Source organism: Pinus tabuliformis, chromosome 6 (genome assembly GCF_031772625.1).
Source record: "Pinus tabuliformis cultivar Carrire ecotype Pingquan chromosome 6, CPIR1, whole genome shotgun sequence".
NCBI classification, from domain to species: Eukaryota; Viridiplantae; Streptophyta; class Pinopsida; order Pinales; family Pinaceae; genus Pinus; species Pinus tabuliformis.
This window is the reverse complement of record NC_142292.1, coordinates 1,559,895,540-1,559,917,350: the sequence shown is the minus strand read 5'-3', so window position 1 is coordinate 1,559,917,350 and position 21,811 is coordinate 1,559,895,540. Positions and strand designations below refer to the sequence as shown.

General features: G+C 35.0%; 3 pseudogenes; all 3 read left to right on the top strand.

Annotated features, from left to right (window-relative positions):
- Positions 1-1,096: 1,096 nt before the first annotated feature.
- LOC149264687 (transcription factor MYB1-like) lies at positions 1,097-11,104 on the top strand (annotated as a pseudogene).
- Positions 11,105-11,112: 8 nt separating this feature from the next.
- LOC149264686 (ABC transporter C family member 3-like) lies at positions 11,113-16,593 on the top strand (annotated as a pseudogene).
- An 11-nt stretch (positions 16,594-16,604) lies between these two features.
- On the top strand, positions 16,605-21,233 carry LOC149264685 (ABC transporter C family member 3-like; annotated as a pseudogene).
- The last annotated feature ends 578 nt before the right edge of the window (positions 21,234-21,811 follow it).

Genomic DNA, 21,811 nt, shown 5'->3' with positions numbered 1-21,811 from the left:
ACTCGACTGAATGGAAGAATATGGTGCTAGTTGCTTCACTCATTGGAATAGGTAACCTTGTATTCTAAGTTATGATTTTTTATATTTATACAATTTTTATCTATGGTTTATATTCTAGGAACATCTACGGTATGTCTGATATAGCAGGTAGAATTGATAAAGGTTATAGGTTAAAGTATCTTTATGAAGTAGAGTTGTATGTTTCATATTGTGAGAAGCTTGTACTCTGTCATTTTAAAGCTATCCTGTTGAGTGAAAGTTTAAATGCCCTTCATTAGTTTGGATTGAGGCACTCTTACTGTGAAGCTCTTTCGCTTTCTAAGCTTCCTCTATTTTGCTTAATCAATTGTGGTACTGTTACAGTTTCTCTTTCTACCCTTCTTTTATTTTTGCTTACTAAACCTGATTTGCTAGGCATTGATTTTTCTCTAAACTCACAAGTTGATCTCAACAAACAAGAAGAAGCTCCACCTAACTTAAATTTCTGTTTTTTTATATAGAAAATGGGTGTAAAGTGTTGATAAGCTATTTTTATGGTGCATATTTTAGAAACATAGAATATTCTAAAATCTGATAAACTCAATTGTTTAATTTTGTTTATATCTATCAAATTTCCATACTCAATTTATGTCAATTGTAGATTTTGGGAATATCCTCAAATTTAATATTTATGAGAGAAATCAAACAATTAACACCTCTCTTTCTCTTACTGGGGCATATCTGCTGTCAGACTGACCTAGGCCCAATCAAAAATTAAATAATTGACCATGCTTATGTCTTTCTGATTGCCAAATATTCAGAAATTCAACATTTACCCTAGATATACTCAAAATCTAATTCCTACATATACTCAAAATCTGCAATCTACATAATGATGCCCACCAATACTATGTCTGCAAGGAGATGCTGTTTGGAATATTTATGGGTCATATGCTGCTCTTCACTAGCCGAAGATTTACGCAGTAACCTTTGTGGGCAGGTGAAGCTAAGTTTGTTTTCGATATATAGTCAAAGGTCCAACAAAAAACAAGCGACCAGGCAGGAGTCAGGAGAGCAGATCGTCAAGTGTGGAGTTGCAGTAGAGAATATATCTAAGATGGGTAGAGCTCCTTGTTGCTCAAAACAAGGGCTTAATCAGGGGCCTGGAAGGCCGAGGAGGATATGATTTTGTGCGACTACATTCGAATTCATGGCGTTGGAAGATGGAGAGATCTCCCCCAAAGAGCAGGTGAGTCCCAACAAACCTACAATAGTACTATATTGATACATTCTTAAATAGGTATTGGTGGGTTAAATAAGCGGAGCGAATTTGTATTTGCAGGTCTTGAGCGGTGTGGAAAGAGTTGTAGATTGCGTTGGTTAAATTATCTTTTCCCCGACATTAAACATGGTAATATTTCCATCGATGAGGAGGACATTATTATTCGGATGCATCGCCTTCTTGGCAACAGGTATGTGGATTTATGGTGAGTAGACCGGAAAAAATTATTGAGTTTTTTTTTTTTTGGAAGAATGCTTTGAAATTTGATAAATATTAAAAATTACAGTAATAATAAAAAATAAAATAATTTTGATTTTAATTTGAGTATAAAATTTCATAACGATAAAAATAATTAATCGATCCATATATTTGCAAATCAAGATATTACAAATAGACAATCGAAATAAAAATGATTTAATCGATAAGAACTTTCAGAATGCTGATTTCTGGCTACGTCATTACCATGCAAGTGGTCCTTGATAGTAGGATGGTTGCCTGGGCGGACAGACAACGAAATCAAGAACCACTGGAACATTCATATGCAAAAGAAGGTGCCGCCACAGGAATCTCAGAGAAAGAAAATGTTCAAAATTATCGCAATCAAACCCAGACCTGTCGGAATAAAAACTGTGGTGGAACACACTGAAATGGTGAATCCAAATGCTTGCAACAGTTCTGCCTGCAGTAACTGTACAAGGTCAGATCATTCCTTCAATTTTTTTATAGGAAGCTCCCCCAAATTTTAGAAGAAGCTAGACGCAGCATTAATGGTGGTGGTTGGAATTACTATTGTTTTTCCAACACTCCCCCTTAATTCCAACCATATAACAAATATACAATATATAAAAGATTGTAAACATACTCTTAATTGACATGCCTGCTGGTCTAAGTCTCAGCTAGGCTTACGATATAATCTTGATTTTCTACAACACATAACTTACTTCTACAAAACTCAAATTTTGTCTTCCCAGGAGGCTTAGTTAATATGTCAGCTACATTCTCATTTGTATTACAGTGTATTAAAGAAATTTCTTTTGATTAGGCCTTTTCTCTTACAAAATGATATTGTGTGTCTATATGTTTTGACCTTGCATGACATACAGGATTGTTCCCCAATTTGATGGTGCTTTGATTGTCACATTTGATCACTGTAGGTTCTTTTTGACCCTCACCAACATCTTCAAGTATTCTTCTAAGCCATATAGCTTCACAGGTGCCACTACATAATGCTTTATATTCTGCTTCAGTTGATGACAAGGAAACTATTGCCTATTTCTTACTGCTCCATGATATAGCTCCTGATCCTATGTTGAAGACGTATCCAGTGGTGGATTTCCTGTCATCTGGATTTCCAGCCCAGTCAGAATCAGAATGACCTGTCAATTCAACATTACAAGCATTAGTATATTCAATACCAAAATTGATAATTCTCTTTAAGTATCGAAGGACCCTTTTTGCAGCTATTCAATGGCTTTCATGAGGCTTAGCCATGAATTGACTAGGTATGCTTACTGCATAAGCAATGTCTGGTCTAGTCGTAGTGAGATAATTCAGACTTCCCACTAATTGTCGATATAATGTTCCATTCACCTCTTTTGTTCCATCATCACTTTTTAATTTGATATTTTGTTCCAATGGAGTGCTCACTGCTTTACATCCATTTATATGAAATCTTTTTAGTACTTCATTTGTATATTTGCTTTGTGTGATTAAGGTTCTTTCATCATTTCTCCATACTTCAAGACCTAGACAATAGTGCATCTCATCAAGATCCTTCATCTCAAATTCTTTTGATAACTTCATTTTTATATCTGTAATTAATTTATTAGCACTCCCTATTATTATTAGATCATCAACATATATAGAAAGTAATACTATATCCCCATTTCTGTCTGTCTTGACATACAAATTAGGATCATTTTTACTCTTTTTAAATCCTTGCTGAAAGAAGAATTTGTCAATTTTCTCATACCAATATCTGAGGGCTTGTTCTAGTCCATATAAGGCCTTTTTTAACTTGCATACAAGATGTTCTTGACCTTTCTTTACAAATCCTTCTGGTTGAACAAGATAAATCTCTTCTTTTAAGTCACCATTTAGAAAAGCTAACTTTACATCTAATTGATGTAGCTTCCAATCATATTTAGTTGCCAATGCTATCATTATTTTGATAGTATTCATTTTTGCAACTAGAGCAAATGTATCTTCATAATCTATTCCTTCTTTTTGTGAATAACCTTTTGCAACCAATCTTACCTTATACTTGTCTATGCTACCATCTGCATTAAATTTTGTCTTGTACAACCATTTTGATCCTATAGGGACTTTATTTTCAAGTAATTTTGTTAATTCCCAAGTTTCATTTTTCATTATAGAGTCATATTCTTCTTTCATAGCTTCCATCCATTGTTTATGATTTTTGGCTTGTTCATAATTTAAGGGCTCAAAAATAGTCATTACTTGAGACATTAAAGCATAATATTTATACCTGATGGGGGCTTGAATCTGTCGTGTTGACCTTCTTAGAGGTTCATTACTTTGTGGAGTATCTTCTCCTTTTCTTCTCTGTGGAGTGCCTTCATCACTTCTTTGTAGACTTTGATTCCTTGATGTGTCTTTTGGAATGTCCATGTGTTCTAGTTCTTGGGTTGATTCCACAACTTCTTCTTCTTGCTTAAGGCTTTCATAAGAAGACTGCCATATATTATGTTCATCTTCTTTTATTTGTTTATCTATATGCTCATGAAATATAACATCTCTACTTGCAAAGGCCTTTTGAGTACTTGGATCATACAATTTATATGCTTTTTGATCAGTGTAATATCCAATAAAAATACATTTGATGGCTTTGGCATCTAACTTTCTCCTATCCTCTTTAGGAATATGAGCAAAGACCTTGCATCCAAATATCCTTAAATGACTAACTTTAGGTTTAAAACCATTCAATGCTTCAAATGGTGTTTTGTGCTAAAGATACTTAGTGGGACTTCTATTTTTAAGATATACAACTGTATTAATGGCTTCAGCCCAAAAACTATTAGAAAGTTCTTCACTTTTTAACATACTACGAGCACATTCAACTAATGTTCTATTCTTTCTTTCAGCTACTCCATTTTGTTGAGGTGTATGTGGTATTGTAAATTGTTGCATAATTCCATTTTGTTTGAAATATTTGATAAAAGCTCCTAAAGTGTACTCACCACCTTTATCTGATCGAAGAATTTTAATGTTCTTTTCTGTTTGCTTTTCAACCATACTCTTGAATTATTTAAAGTATTCAAACACGTCACTTTTGTTTCTTATAAAGTACACCCAGGTGAATCTAGTGTTGTCATCAATAAATATAAGAAAGTAATATGCTCCACCAAGTGACTTAGTTTGCATTGGACCACATACATCAATATGCACTAGTTAAAGTATTTCACGTTTTCTTCTATTTTCATGCACAGGAAATTCTTCCCTTTGTTGTTTTCCTAGTGCACAACCTTCACATTCAAAGTGTTCACCCTTTATAATTGGAAAACCTTCTACCATCAATTTCTTTTGTAGTAACATTAGGTCATTATGATTTAAGTGTCCATACCTTTGATGCCAAAGCTCTATAGTTGACATGCCTGTTGATGCCAAAGCTTGATGCCCATTCTTCATTACATCCAATTTGTATAAGCCTCCAACTCTCATTCCTTTTGCAACAACCTTGTAGTTGTCCTGCACATCCTTTACCAAACAATGTGATTTCACAAATTCAACTTTTAAATGTTGATTTGTAATAGTAGAGACTGAAATTAAGTTCTTCTTTAATCCTGAAACATACACCACATTTTGAATTTGTTTTTCTTGTCCATTAGGCATCATAACACTTATATTACCATATCCTTTAATTTCATGTGATCTATTATCTCCTAAAAAGATGTGTCCACCATTATTAATCTCATGATAAGTATCAAACCAATCTCTTTTGCATGACATATGGATTGATGCACCAGAATCTATAAATCAAGCGGTATCATCATTAGTTTCTGCTGATAAAGCAACATTGGACACAAACAATTTAAGATTGCTAACATCTTGACTAATTGCTTCATCTTTGTCAACATAATTTCCTGAATGCCTTCTTTGTTTAAATTGATCAGACCTCCTTTTCATACAATTGTTAGCAAAATGACCAAGTTTTCCATAGTAATAACACACATCACCTCTACTTGATTTGGTATTTGTTCTTGGTAAAGGGGTACCTTGAAATGATTTTACATGTGGATTTTTGCCTTTATTTTTCTCCCACTGTTTGCCTTTGAAGGACTGCTTCCTTTTGGCCGTCAATGCCAAATCTGAATTGGGAGATTTTTGTTTAAGGATTCTTCTCCTCTCTTCTTCCTACATAAGTATACCTGCTAACTCATCAAAAGTAGGAGCCTTCTCTCTAGCTGAGAGACCAGTGATAAACATTTGATATTCATCAAGCATTCCATTTAATGTCACAGTAACCAAGTCTGTACTAGATACTGATTCACCAATGTCACCTAATTTATCCTTTAGATCTTTAATTCTAGAAATAAAATCACTAACACTTTCATTTTCTTCCATCTTAATTGAAAGAAGCTTACTCTTTAAATACAATATTCGATTTGTAGTCTTCGTCTCATACAAATTTTTGAGAGTGTCCCATGTCTCCTTGGATGTTTTTCACTCTCTAATGTGTGGAATAATGTTGTCCTTAACCATCATCCGCAAAAGCACCTTTGCTTTGTTTTCCCGTCGCTCCCAATCTTGAATTGCAACATCTGTGGCTTGAGGGGACACTGGCTTAACTTCAGCTCCAGACACAATTGTCCATGTATTGTTGCCTTCCATCAAAGTCTGCAACTTAAACTTCCAATTTGCATAATTTTCACCATCTAACTTGTTAGATTTAGATAAATAAGATTCTGCCAATATATTAGCCATTGTCAATAAGCTTCTAAATCCTTAAGTAAAAAATTTTATCCAATATTATTGGATAATATGGTTGCCTTATTCTTTCTTCTTTCTTTATTTTTTATAAAACATGTTAATAGATTTCTAACAGCGTTCTATCAAAGGCACTTCAATATTTTAGAACAAGTATCAAACATTGAAAAATTGACTCTGTTTCGTGTGAAAGTAACTCGTTCAACCAACAAAGCAGAAGCACATTCAATATTTCATCGACAACATTTTGACAACTGTGTACAGAACTACGAGAACATGCTTTGAAAATCGAGGCCCATCGGCCTTCATCTTTAAAGATAAAATTTTGTTACAAACTGCTTCAGAGTTACAACAGCACCTATAAAAAACAAAACACAGGTCGTGTACAGTGACACCCTTCTCCCAAATCGATTTACACCGCAGCCTCAGCAAAATGCTTTCTTCAGAACTTAACACAACACAGATTATATATAAAAAAATTCGGCAGAGTGATGCTCTAGTCAAAATGACAGAATCTTAACCACGATACAAAACACCATAAGCCAAAAAAATGATGGACTGATAACATCAAGCAACTGGTGAGAGTTTAGTTTTCCCTCACCGCACCAGCACAAACTTATGCACAGCTTCCGGACAATATGCCCTCCACGCTTCCGCTGTGCCACAGCTTGTTCTTCTCACACCTCCGGCCTCTCTGAAATGCATCCTCTCAGAAGAACCTTGCAGCACTCAACCTCACCTCGCTCTGATACCAAATCAGAGATCATACACTAAACACAGCACTGTCTTCGTTTGATTACTGAAGCAGTTTTTATACACAATAAAGAACTTTCTGGAGTCTTTATGGAGTCGGTGGCTTCTCTAGGAAGCTATCCAGCTCCGCCGAATTCAAGAAAAAGCTAGACGCAACATTAATGGTGGTGGTTGGAATTACTATTGTTTTTCCAACAAGAAAATCATCCAAAACACACAGCCATTGCGAATCTAGGAGATGTTAATCTGCTTGAAACAGAAATTAATAATTTCAATTCAGCGGACCAGCAATCCTCACATTGCAATCAATTTGCAAGAAATCCAACCACAGTGGCTGAAAGTTTATGTGATTTGAACGAGCTATTGTCCCCCCACTATAATATGCTCGCTCCTATGTCCTTTTCCTTGATAGATTTTGTACTGGAAGAGTTCAACGTGGGAGCAGAAACGAGAAAGTATGGATGTATTGGTTCTAATCAAAACAATATGCAGTACTTTTTTTTTTTAGGACGAAAAAACATAATATATTTCTATAAGAAATATAAACAAGCCTGAAAGTACATTCATTTAGAGTCTCCGACTCGTAGTTCATATAGTGCTATTCCTTCCACATATGAAGAAAATAAAGGACATATAGATCATATAGATCTGACATTGTAAATCATGGAGGAGATAAAACTAAGAAGTACAGGATATTTCCAAGAAATGAGCTGACAAAACATGCTGACAGCCATAGTCAAAACTCTTAAAAAGACGTTGAAGAACCATAGAAACTAAAACCTGCAGCCACAAAAAAATTAAGTGACAATATCATATGAAAATACAACTGATAGATAAAAAGGCCGGATAGATATGTCGATGAGATCATAATGACCAAGAACGATCTAGAAGTCTTGAGGAGCAATCGCTGCTAATCAACGTATGGTCGAGACCCACGATACCGTACATCACGTAGATTGGGTTCATGAATTCGATTTTATATGAAAGATGCATTTTAAAAATTTGAGTCAATCTTGACGTCCCATTATCATGTGTTTGTCGTATTCAGTTTTTTTTCATAGCGTGCTCCTGTCTTGGAGTATTAGTAATGGAAATCAATTTTTTTTTAAATTTGGTTTGTATTTTTTTTTTTTAAATAAGATATACCAATTCATAATCTACAATCTATATGGATATCAGAATTTATAATCTCGAAATTCATATAAATTTAATGAAAGATATTAAAAAAACTAAACTTATTTCATATGAGTCAATAGCGCAAGTTTGGAGAGGAAAAATCCAATCATATATGATTAAATCGTCAGTTACAAAATTGAATAATTTTATCCTTTTATATCCTCATAGTTACAATATTGAATAATTTTATCTTTTTATATCCTCATAGTTACAATATTGAATAATTTTAATTTTTTGAAAAAAAAAAAAAAAAGTTAAAATTTGATTATTATATAATATGAATCATATCAAATGAATTGAAATATTTAGAGTTAATATTTACAATAGGTTATTTGGTTGGTTGGTTGTTGGAGTTTATTGTTAGGTTTTTTCATCAATATTTTTTGATTGAGAGGTTTTATCCACAGTTACCAAGTTTCAATTGGATTAGATAAGAAAAGAAATTATTATCTAAAATTCAATATTGGAAAAAAATAGGGAATATACATCTTATATTATTATTAAAAATATATTTTCTTAAAGTTTGGATAATTTAAATTAACAATTTTGACATTCAAAGTCTCAAATACTCAAAAAAAAAATTTGAATCATATTATGGGAATTGCAAATAAAATTAGATATTAGATTAGTAGAAACAACTTCTCTTCAATGGAAGTCAAATTGTTTTGAATCATATTATAGACACTGCAAATAAAAACTAACCCTTCAAATTTCTAGTTGGTCAATTAAAATATGGTAACTAATGCTGTAATTTTTAATGATAAATATTTAAGCAATTTCCTAATTACTAACTGAATAAAAAAATAAATCAAGAACCATCAAATTAGAACTATCATGCCGTTTTCCTAACTATTCAAAAAATTTAAAAACTATATAATATATTTTCCTTACAAATTTCTTAAAAACAGGAAAACTAAATTACAACAAATTTCTTAAATTTCTAAATTACAACAAATAATTTGGCATTGTTCTTTTAAATTTTGTGGGGTTTGACGTGACTTTCTTTGTAGGGCTTCTCGGTGCGAAGGTGACACTATCTAAAGGAGTATGCTCGTGTCCCTAAAATTGCGGCCTTTCTTTTCTTGTTGGCTTGGGCCATCCCATTTTTTTGTTTCTTTAGTTTCCTTTGTTCTCCGTCCGGGTTTGTCGTAGGATATTTCTCTGGATTGGTTTTGTTTTTATGATATAGAATGTTTGGAAAACACATGCATATTCGTAGGTGAGGTGGGGGTAGATGCTCGCAAGTCCAGCTACATGCCTAGGCCTGGGTCTCAAAAGTCATGACCATATTTCACTTTGCAACTCCTCTTGACATCCATGAAGCAATTCACGAGGTTGAAACCTTCACCACTAATGATCGCGAGGCATATTCTCACTCTCAAATCCTGGAGGAAGTAGCCAATTAGGTTCTTGACCCTGATCATACCAGGTGAAAAAGGAGCTTAGTATTTGATCTCTATCACCCTCCATTGGAAGATAAAAACTCTTTTGGGTAGGGTTTAGACGAGAAGAACATAAACCAAAATTACATCATCTCTTCCTTGAATGAGATTAAGTGAGTGTAGTGACACCAATGTTCATGTTTGGCTAGCCTGGATGCTCACTTGGTTCACATAGAAATTCATCTTCAATGTGAACTCAAGCCTTCTGCACCAACTAATACAAGAGCTGGGGCCTTGCTCCAATGACCTCTTCAATATCTTGATCATGTGATATGTAATGATTTAGATATTGTGTTTCTCTATGTAATTCAGATTATGATAGGACTTGTTGTTTTCACTAATAGACACTTAATCTTGATACTAGTGATATTTGTTTTTAATAAATTAATTTAAATATTACTTTTCAAAAACTAACTATTTAATATAGTGGTTACTTAATAATATTTGTTTTTCATATATTAATAAATTGATATCATAATTTACATATTAGTGTTCAAATATAATCATTACTTGAAGTTATGTCTCAACATTGCTCTCTATTTAAGCGTTTGCCATGGTCTACCTCTTCATTTAGTCGTGATGATGAACCACACTTATATGTTCGAAACAGGTCTTCCAAAAACCAAAAAACTTTACTTAACTTATTACTAAATTAACAAATCTAATTTCCCTTCAATAATAATTTGAACTATGTTATTTACACTAAAATATTTTGAAATTTTAAAATAATACAAATTTAATTTAAAAAATAAAAAATACTACTCATATTTTACTTATATATCTACTCTAAATTAGTTTTATAAGTGAATTCATCTATAAGCTAATTTAATCTAATGAAGCATTAACTCGAAAAACATTATGATTTGTAAATTTATACTATTTACCTTTATTATTATTTAGTAATAATCGTTAAAAAAATTATTATATGATTTCGAATAATTTGATACAGTTGGTTGGTCATAGGTTTCCGTTCCTATTATAACATATTCATAATATTAGTAAGTTTTGGATAATTAACTTATTTTTATTTAAAATAAATATTTTTTAATTTAATAAATATAAATATTTTTAAATAATATTCAAAATCAAATTTATAATATTATATAATTTTATAAAATTTACTCTTTATAATTGATTTTATTTAATCTTACATATCTTCATAGATATTTTGCTCATACCTAATCGCCTAATTACACTAATATATTTAAGTATTCAACCACCTAATTTCCTAATTACCTTAATATATTTACGCGGTAAGGCGTTTCCCTCTGAAATGGACTTTCCTAAAATCTACTTGTCATCCCTGTGTGCCATTAGATTATAGATTATAGATTATGTGTTAGACGATTAGACGATTGTTAATTGTTCAATCCAGGAAGGTAGTTGAGTGGCTGCAACCGTTCACGATTTGATTTGCCTGAGTACCCTTTCATCTTCTCTGCTCTTGCTTCCCATGCTGCTGTGACAGACCTCTAAAACGGGCTCCATCGAACCTCTGGGGAAATTTCATCCATGGCTTTCCTGAATGTAGAAATGAGACTCGGATCAAATAAGGTCGGAGATGAATCGTTTGATGACGACTGCTGCATCCAAATGGTTTTCGTGATTGAATCTGCAGGAGTCGAGGGCGAATCCGCCCCAGAGGAAGAAAAGCCGTTGAGAAATCCATTGCCGTTTTCAAAATTTTTCTTCAGATTCATGTTGGGTGTTGTTGAAGACACCTGCGAATGTGCCAGAAGTGGTGTAGAGTCCTCCTCATAGACCATTCTAGAACCTCTCTTGAAAGACAATCCCCAAAAATGTGGAAACATTAAAGCAGTCTCTACTTATGCAACAACCAACCTTCTCAGTCAGCTGTCATTTTCTTGGATGAGTCCTTTTTTTGCTGTTGGTTATAAGAGCCCTTTGCATATTGATGATGTACCCCAAGTTGCAGAGGTAGACAGGACAGGCCAATTATACCCTAAATTCAGAGCTCAGCTAGAGGCCAAAGGTGATACAGGCTTATTAGCAAAAGCCTTACTCCTATCTTTTCGGAAGTAAGTACTTTTGACTGCATTCTTAGCAGCACTAGAGACTTGTGAATCATATGTAGGTACATGTTTTATAAATGCCTTTGTTAAGTTTCTAGGCGGAAAGAAACAGTTTGAAAGTCAAGGCTGTGTGCTAGTTTGTGCTTTTTTTGTGGCAAAGGTATTAGAGTCTTTGTCACATCGATAAGGGTTTTTCAAACAACATCAGTTAACTTTACGGGTTAGAGCAGCATTGACAGCTATTATATACAGGAAGGGCTTGTTGCTTTCCAGTCAGTCAAGACAGAACCATACAAGCGGAGGGATTATCAACTACATGAGTGTAGATGTTCAAAATGTTTCATGTTTCTGTTACTATATGCATAGTATTTGGATTTGCCCTCTTCAATTTGTTCTGGCCTTCATTATTCTATATCAGATGTTGGGCTTGGCAGCATTTTCAGGGTTGGCAGCCTCATTTGCAGTTATGTTGCCAAACTTCCCACTTGCAAAATTGCAAGAAAAATTTCAAGAGACAATAATGGAAGAAAAAGACAAAAGGATGAAGGCCACATCGGAGACATTAAAAATTATGAGGATCTTAAAATTGCAGGCTTGGGAGACAAGATTTCTTCAGAAACTAGAAATTTTGAGGCAGGCAGAATATAGTTGACTACAAAAATATGTTTACGCATCAGCTATCACAACATCTGTTTCCTCTGTTGGACCAATATTTATCATTGTCGCAACTTTTGGTACGTGTATGCTTATAGGAGTGCCTTTGACAGCAGGGAGAATTCTTTCTGCACTTGCAACCTATGGGACACTTCAGGGAGCTATGGGCATGCTTCCTGGCTTAATCCTTCAGATTGCTTAAACTAAAGTGTCAATAGATCGCATTGTGGCCTTTCTGCAGGAGGAAGAGCTGCAACACGATGGGGTAGAAAAGGTATCAAAGGAGTCAATAGAATTCGCGATTCAAATCCAAGGAGGGATATTTTCTTGGAATCCCAATTCCTCTAGTCCAACTATAAGAGGTTTAGATGTCCAACTAGAGAGAGGCATGAGGGTTTCAGTATGTGGAACTGTTGGTTCAAGAAAATCAAGCCTTTTATCCTGCATATTAGGTGAAATACCAAAAATATCAGGCTCTGTTAGCTTAAGTGGTACCAAAGCATATGTCCCTCAGTCTCCTTGGATACAAAGTGGGAAAATTAAAGACGCTATTCTCTTTGGAAAGCAGATGGATACTATTAGATACAATAGTGTACTTGATGCTTGTGCATTGAAGAAAGATCTTGAACTTTTTCCTTATGGGGACGAGACAGACATTGGAGAAAGAGGGTTAAATTTGAGTGGTGGACAAAAACAGAGAATACAGATTGCCCATGCTTTATATCAAGATGTAGACATTTATATTTTTGATGACCCTTTTAGTGCTATGGATGCACATACCGGAAAACATATTTTCCAAGTATGTTTCTCTTAACCTTTACATACTGTAGGTTTGCTGAATTAATTAGTTTTAATGTTTTGATGGAATGATGAAGCTCTACAGTAGCACTCTGCAATTCATTGTTCAGTCTGGATAATATACATTGCTGGTTGTGTCGCTACAAATTCATGTCCACAAACATCTAAGAAATTGGACTTGCTTGTTATAGGAATGCATATTTGGTATTCTGGGTTCAAAGACTGTAGTCTATGTAACTCATCAAGTGGAGTTTTTACCCTCTGCTGACATCATTCTGGTAGGTTTGAATTTCTTTCATCCTGTTCTAGTGATATTAAAATTTTCAATGTAATTGGTAAAGGGACAGTGGGTTTATTGATCATTTATTGAGAAGAGGAGATAAGTAATCCATATTTTGTTGATGTAAATGATATTCTTCACAGGTAATGTGAGATGGTGAAATTACTCAGGTTGGCAGATATGATGACATCTTACAATCAGGCACAGATTTTGTGGAATTAGTTGGTGCACATCAGAAAGATTTGAAAACTATTTTTGCTATGGAGAAATCTGAAGTGTACACATCAGAGAGATTTGTTGAAAGCTCATGACCTGGCAATACAGCTGTAGTGAAAAATGTTACTGCCAGTGACACACTGAAGCAGTGCAGTGTTCAGAACTCAATAGATGTAGAGGAAGAGGTTGAACTAGAAAACCACAAAGAAAAATTGGATAAAGAGAATAAAAATTCACAACTTGTACAAGAAGAAGAAAGAGAGAGAGGCAGGATAAGCATGTCGGTATATTGGTCTTACATTACTGCTGCATACAATGGTACTTTGATACCTATAATACTACTAGCCCAAATAATAAGTCAGCTACTTCAAATATGTAGTAACCTCTGGATGACATCGGAAGCCTCCACAAAAGAAAATGAGAGTTCCCCTATGAGAAAGTCCCTTTTCATTGTGGTTTATGTTGCTTTGACATTAAGCAGCTCCCTGTGCGTTCTTGTGAGGTCTATGCTTCTTTAATTGGTTGGACTTAAAACTGCTAATCAGCTTTTCAGCACTCTGCACAGGTGTATATTTCATGCACCAATGTCCTTCTTTGATGCAACTCCATCTGGGCGAATACTGAATCGGGTCAGTTGACATTTATTGTTTTAATAGGCTAATACCTTTCCTGAGAGAGAAGGAAATCATTTGATTCTAGTGGGTCAGTAACAAGCTCTTTGTTTCTTGGCAGGCATCAACTAATCAGAGTGCAATGGACACATTGATTCCTTCTCAACTAGGAGAATTGGCTTTTGCATTTATACAACTTTTGGGGATCATTGCAGTCATGTCTCATATTGCTTGGCAGGTCTTCATTGTGTTTATACCAGTGGGTGCAATTGTATATGGTATCAGGTATTCTCTGCATTTCTCAATAATAATAAATACGAACTTGGAAATTTTAATTTTCTCAGAGGAACATAAATTGGCGATAAGAGAGTTTGATTTCTACTTCAAGGTTTGCTATAGGTAGATCCAATAATCTGATTGAAAAGGATGTTATCAAATAGATTAAGTTGCATCAGGATTCTATCATGACAACAGTTTATCTGTATTTCTTTGTTTCCATGGTTTTGGGTTTTTATAGTAATAAGAGAGTTCTTGTAACTCCTCTGACCTTCCTTGCATGTAGCAATACTACATAACATCAGCTAGGGAACTGGCTCGACTGGCATCTGTTTGTAGAGCTCCAATCGTACAACATTTTGGAGAATCAATCTCTGGAGCAGCCACCATTAGGAGTTTTGACCAGGAATTTCAATTCATGGAAAGAAATCTCGAGTTGATTGATATATATATGAGACCTAGTCTCCACAATGTTGGAGCCAATGAGTGGCTTGGCATTCGGATGGATTTTCTATCAAATCTTGTGTTTGCATTCTTTTTGGTGTTCCTCATTCGCTTGCCTCAAGATGTAATTAGCCCAAGTAGGTACAGAAGCACTATCTTGGCTTACAATTATTTTTCCTAAACTGATCTCAGCAGACTAGACATATTCTTTATAATGAAATATGAAAGTAAATGAAATGGCACCTTAACAGGCACTGCAGGGTTGGCAGTAACATATAGTCTAAGTCTGAACATGGTACAAGCCTGGGTAATATGGTGCCTTTGTTATGTGGAGACCAACATGATCTCAGCGAAGAGAATAATGTAGTATTCACGAATTCCCAGTGAGTCACCAGTGATTATAGAGAATTGTAGACCAAACTCCAACTGGCCATCTAGAGGAACAATAGATCTAACTGATTTGCAGGTCAAAACTCAATACAATTAGACTCTTTTTCACGCATTCAATGCTAGTAATTTGCATGTCAGTTCATCTATAAATTTGATCCATACAATCAGGTGCGTTATGGACCACATCTTTCGCTTGTCTTGAAAGGCCTTACATACACTTTCCCTGGAGGCACGAAGGTGGGAGTTGTGGGGCGAACAGGAAGTGGCAAATCTACTCTTATTCAATCTAGAACCAACAACGGGCAGAATTTTCATCGATGGAGTTGACATTTCATCCATAGGCCTCCATGACCTAAGATCCAAATTAAGCATTATTTCCCAAGAACCAACAATGTTTGAAGGCACTATAAGAAATAATTTGGATCCTCTCGAAGATTGCTTGGATGATGAGATTTGGGAGGTTAGTTCTGCTTCATATTTTATAAGCATTAGTATCAATGTTAGCGCCAATTATTCTTGCCTTGAGGAATATAGATATTTCCCTGAGGATCTTGCTGTAAGTTTATTGTTTATGAATCTACTTCGATTTTTCTTGTGCTTTCAGGCTTTGGACAAGTGCCAACTTGGTGAGATTGTACAAGCAAAAGAAAAGAAACTTGATTCCTCAGCTCTGTGTGTCTTTATCACATTCAATGGAAGTCCTGAAGGAGAAAAATAAAACCTTTTACAGTAGCTATTTCTGCTATTTGCTTTCCATCTTAGTGCTCATGTTTTGTTTATTTTTTGGTGTCCTTGAGACCTACCTCGTCTCTAGGACCCTTTTTTTTTAGAATGAAAATTGAGAATCGAATTTAATGGAATGATCTGTTGTACAGTGTCTGAGAATGGAGGAAACTGGAGTGTGGGTCAATGACAGCTTGTCTGTTTGGGACGGGCACTACCAAAACAAAGTCGGATACTGGTCCTTGACGAGGCAACTGCCTCAGTTGACACTGCAACTGATGGGTTTATTTAGCAAATAATTCACCACCAATTTTCTACCTGCACAGTCATTACTATAACCCATCAGATTCCATCTGTTATTGAGAGTGATATGGTTCTCCTATTAAAGGATGGTATAACATTTATAAGTTGTTTATTTTCTAGTGTTTTGTTACAGTTACTATTTTTTTGGACACATTTCATTTTTTACTTACTTTGTATTTGTTTTGAATCAGGACAAATTGCTGAGTATGACACTCCATCCATACTACTCAGCAACAAATTTTCTACATTTGCAAAACTTGTTTCAGAGTACAAGGCCACATCGGAGACATTAAAATTATGAGGATGTTAAAATTGCAGGCTTGGGAGACAAGATTTCTTCGGAAACTAGAAATTTTGAGGCAGGCGGAATATAGTTGGCTACAAAAATATGTTTATGCATCAGCTATCACAACATCTGTTTCTTCTGTTGGACCAATATTTATCATTGTTGCAACTTTTGGTACGTGTATGCTTATAAGAGTGCCTTTGACAGCAGCGAGAATTCTTTCTGCACTCGCAACCTATGGGACACTTTAGGGAGCTATGGGCATGCTTCCTGGCTTAATCCCTCAGATTGCTCAAACTAAAGTGTCAATAGATCACATTGTGGCCTTTCTGCAGGAGGAAGAGCTGCAACACGATGGGGTAGAAAAGGTATCAAAGGAGTCAACAGACTTCGCAATTCAAATCCAAGGAGGGATATTTTCTTGGAATCCTGATTCCTCTAGTCCAACTATAAGAGGTTTAGATGTCCAACTAGAGAGAGGCATGAGGGTTGCAGTATGTGGAACTGTTGGTTCAGGAAAATCAAGCCTTTTATCCTGCATATTAGGTGAAATACCAAAAATATCAGGCTCTGTTAGCTTAAGTGGTACCAAAGCATATGTCCCTCAGTCTCCTTGGATACGAAGTGGGAAAATTAAAGACACTATTCTCTTTGGAAAGTAGATGGATACTATTAGATACAATAGTGTACTTGATGCTTGTGCATTGAGGAAAGATCTTGAACTTTTTCCTTATGGGGACGAGACAGACATTGGAGAAAGAGGGTTAAATTTGAGTGGTGGACAAAAACAGAGAATACAGATTGCCCGTGTTTTATATCAAGATGTAGACATTTATATTTTTGATGACCCTTTTAGTGTTGTGGATGCACATACCGGAAAACATATTTTCCAAGTATGTTTCTCTTATCCTTTACATACTGTAGGTTTGCTGAATTAATTAGTTTTAATGTTTTGATGGAATGATGAAGCTCTACAGTAGCACTCTGCAATTCATTGTTCAGTCTGGATAATATACATTACTGGTTGTGCCGCTGCAAATTCATGTCCATAAACATCTAAGAAATTGGACTTGCTTGTTATAGGAATGCATACTTGGTATTCTGGGTTCAAACACTGTAGTCTATGTAACTCATCAAGTGGAGTTTTTACCCTCTACTGACATCATTCTGGTAGGTTTGAATTTCTTTCATCCTGTTCTAGTGATATTAAAATTTTCAATGTAATTGGTAAAGGGACAGTGGGTTTGTTGATCATTTATTACGAGGAGCAGATAAGTGATCCATATTTTGTTGATGTAAATGATATTCTTCACAGGTAATGCGAGATGGTGAAATTACTCAGGTTGGCAGATATGATGACATCTTACAATCAGGCACAGATTTTGTGGAAATAGTTGGTGCACATCAGAAAGCTTTAAAAACTATTTCTGCTATGGAGAAATCTGAAGTGTACACATCAGAGAGATTTGATGAAAGCTCATGTCCTGGCAATACAGCTACAGTGAAAAATGTTACTGCCAGTGACACACTGGAGCAGTGCAGTGTTCAGAACTCAATAGATGTAGAGGAAGAGGTTGAACCAGAAAACCACAAAGAAAAATTGGATAAAGAGAATAAAAATTCACAGCTTGTACAAGAAGAAGAAAGAGAGAGAGGCAGGATAAGCATGTCGGTATACTGGTCTTACATTACTGCTGCATACAATGGTACTTTGATACCTATAATATTACTGGCCCAAATAATAAGTCAGCTAATTCAAATATGTAGTAACCTCTGGATGACATCGGAAGCCTCTACAAAAGAAAATGAGAGTTCCCCTATGAGAAAGTCCATTTTCATTCTGGTTTATGTTGCTTTGACATTAAGCAGCTCCCTGTGCGTTCTTGTGAGGTCTATGCTTCTTTCATTGGTTGGACTTAAAACTGCTAATCAGCTTTTCAGCACTCTGCACAGGTGTATATTTCGTGCACCAATGTCCTTCTTCGATGCAACTCCATCTGGGCGAATACTGAATCGAGTCAGATTACATTTATTGTTTTAATAGGCTAATACCTTTCCTGAGAGAGAAGGAAATCATTTGATTCTAGTGGGTCAGTAACAAGCTCTCTGTTTCTTGGCAGGCATCAACTGATCAAAGTGCAATGGACACATTGATTCCTTCTCAGCTAGGAGAATTGGATTTTGCATTTATACAACTTTTGGGGATCATTGCAGTCATGTCTCATATTGCTTGGTAGGTCTTCATTGTGTTTATACCAATGGGTGCAAGTTGTATACGGTATCAGGTATTCTCTGTATTTCTCAATAATAATAAATACGAACTTGCAAATTTTAATTTTCTCAGAGGAACATAAATTGGCGATAAGAGAGTTTTATTTCTACTTCAAGGTTTGCTGTAGGTAGATCCCATAATCTGATTGAAAAGGATGTTATCAAATAGATAAAGTTGCATAAGGATTCTATCATGACAACAGTTTATCTGTATTTCTTTGTTTCCACGCTTTTCGGTTTTTATAGTAATAAGAGAGTTCTTGTAACTCCTCTGACCTTCCTTGCATGCAACAATACTACATAACATCAGCCAGGGAACTGGCTGGGCTGGAATCAGTTTGTAGAGCTCCAATCGTACAACATTTTGGAGAATCAATCTCTGGAGCAGCCACCATTAGAAGTTTTGACCGGGAATTTCGATTCATGGAAAGAAATCTCGAGTTGATTGATATATATATGAGACCTAGTCTCCACAATGTTGGAGCCAATGAGTGGCTTGGCATTCGGATGGATTTTCTGTCAAATCTTGTGTTTTCATTCTTTTTGGTGTTCCTCATTCGCTTGCCTCAAGATGTAATTAGCCCAAGTAGGTACAGAAGCACTATCTTGGCTTACAATTATTTTTCCTAAACTGATCTCAGTAGACTAGACATATTCTTTATAATGAAATATGAAAGTAAATGAAATGGCACCTTAACAGGCACTGTAGGGTTGGCAGTAACATATAGTCTAAGTCTGAACATGGTACAAGCCTGGGTAATATGGTGCCTTTTTTATGTGGAGACCAACATGATCTCAGCGGAGAGAATAATGTAGTATTCACGAATTCCCAGTGAGTCACCAGTGATTATAGAGAATTGTAGACCAAACTCTAATTGGCCATCTAGAGGAACAATAGATCTAACTGATTTGCAGGTCAGAACTCAATACAAATAGACTCTTTTTCACGCATTCAATGATAGTAATTTGCATGTCAGTTCATCTATAAATTTGATCCATACAATCAGGTGCGTTATGGACCACATCTTTCGCTTGTCTTGAAAGGCCTTACATTTACTTTCCCTGGAGGCACGAAGGTGGGAGTTGTGGGGCAGACAGGAAGTGGCAAATATACTCTTATTCAATCCATTATTCGCATTGTGGAACCAACAACGGGCAGAATTGTCATCGATGGAGTCGACATCTCATCCATAGGCCTCCATGACCGAAGATCCAAATTAAGCATTATTCCCCAAGAACCAACAATGTTTGAAGGCACTATAAGAAATAATTTGGATCCTCTCGAAGATTGCTTGGATGATGAGATTTGGGAGGTTAGTTCTAATTCATATTCTATAAGCATTAGTACCAATTTTAGTGCCAATTATTCTTGCCTTGAAGAATATAGATATTTCCCTGAGGATCTTGATGTAAGTTTATTGTTTATGAATCTACTTCGATTTTGCTTGTGCTCTCAGGCTTTGGACAAGTGCCAACTTGGTGAGATTGTACGAGTAAAAGAAAAGAAACTTGATTCCTCAAGTCTGTGTGTCTTTATCACATTCAATGGAAGTCCTGAAGGAGAAAAATAAAACCTTTTACAGTAGCTATTTCTGCTATTTTCTTTCCATCTTAGTGCTCATGTTTTGTTTATTTTTTGGTGTCCTTGAGACCTACCTGGTCTCTAGGACCACTTTTTTTTAGAATGAAAATTGAGAATCGAATTTAATGGAATGATCTCTTGTACAGTGTCTTAGAATGGAGGAAACTGGAGTGTGGGTCAATGCCAGCTTGTCTATTTGGGATAGGCACTACTAAAACAAAGTTGGATACTGGTCCTTGACGAGGTAACTGCCTCAGTTGACACTGAAACTGATGGGTTTATTCAGCAAATAATTCGCCACCAATTTTCTACCTGCACAGTCATTACTATAGCACATTGGATTCCTTTTGTTATTGAGAGTGATATGGTTCTCCTATTACAGGATGGTATAACATTTATAAGTTGTTTATTTTCTAGTGTTTTTTTACAATTACTATTTTTTTGGACACATTTCATTTTTTACTTACTTTGTATTTGTTTTGATCACGACAAATTGTTGAGTATGACACTCCATCCAAACTACTCAGCAACAAATTTTCTGCATTTGCAAAACTTGTTTCAGAGTACTCCATCCAATAGATATCTTAACTAGAGCTTTGGACATTGGTCATATTGGGTTTACAATAGAATGGAGAAAAATCTTCATTTCCCTAAAACTCAAGCTGGATAAATGTACAATATAGTAGACTATGAGCTACCATGTAAGCTCATTATTTTCTTATAATATTCTATATTTAGGTCCTTAAGAAGAGTTCAATAACTCTTATCAGTGACTTTGACTAACTTTGACAGTTATGATTTTTCACTTGTTATATACAAATGGAGTTTACCCTTTTTCCTGTGTAACTTTTATCACTTCAACAAGGTAATCAAGGTAATATTGGAGAACTCCAGACAACTTGGATTTGTACAGGCAGTGCAGTTGGATGTAAGGTGCCTCTAACTAATTTGTCTTTTTTTTTTTTTTAATTTATGCTTTGATTCTATTATTTTGAGTTTCACATCTGCATTTTTTTGTTTCTATTTTAGTTCTGACCTCTATATGTAGTAATACTATGCCAATTCACATCAACATTTTATTCTCATTTCTACCAAACAAGCTATGTTATACTTGTCAAGGTTCATAGGTCTTGTTATTTATAGGTCTTAATAATAAGTGATGGCTAATTGTTAATGTGTTTTTTTCCTTCATGCAATGAACCAACTCAATTTTATTCATAATATTTTGCAGTTATAAACTTTTAAAGTTACCTAATATTTCAATGAGTAAGAATTTGAGAATTCTACTATCTAACCATCAAATATGCCCAAAAGAGGGAAAAAAATATAAGAAAAAATGAGAGATGTACAAAATAGACATAGGCT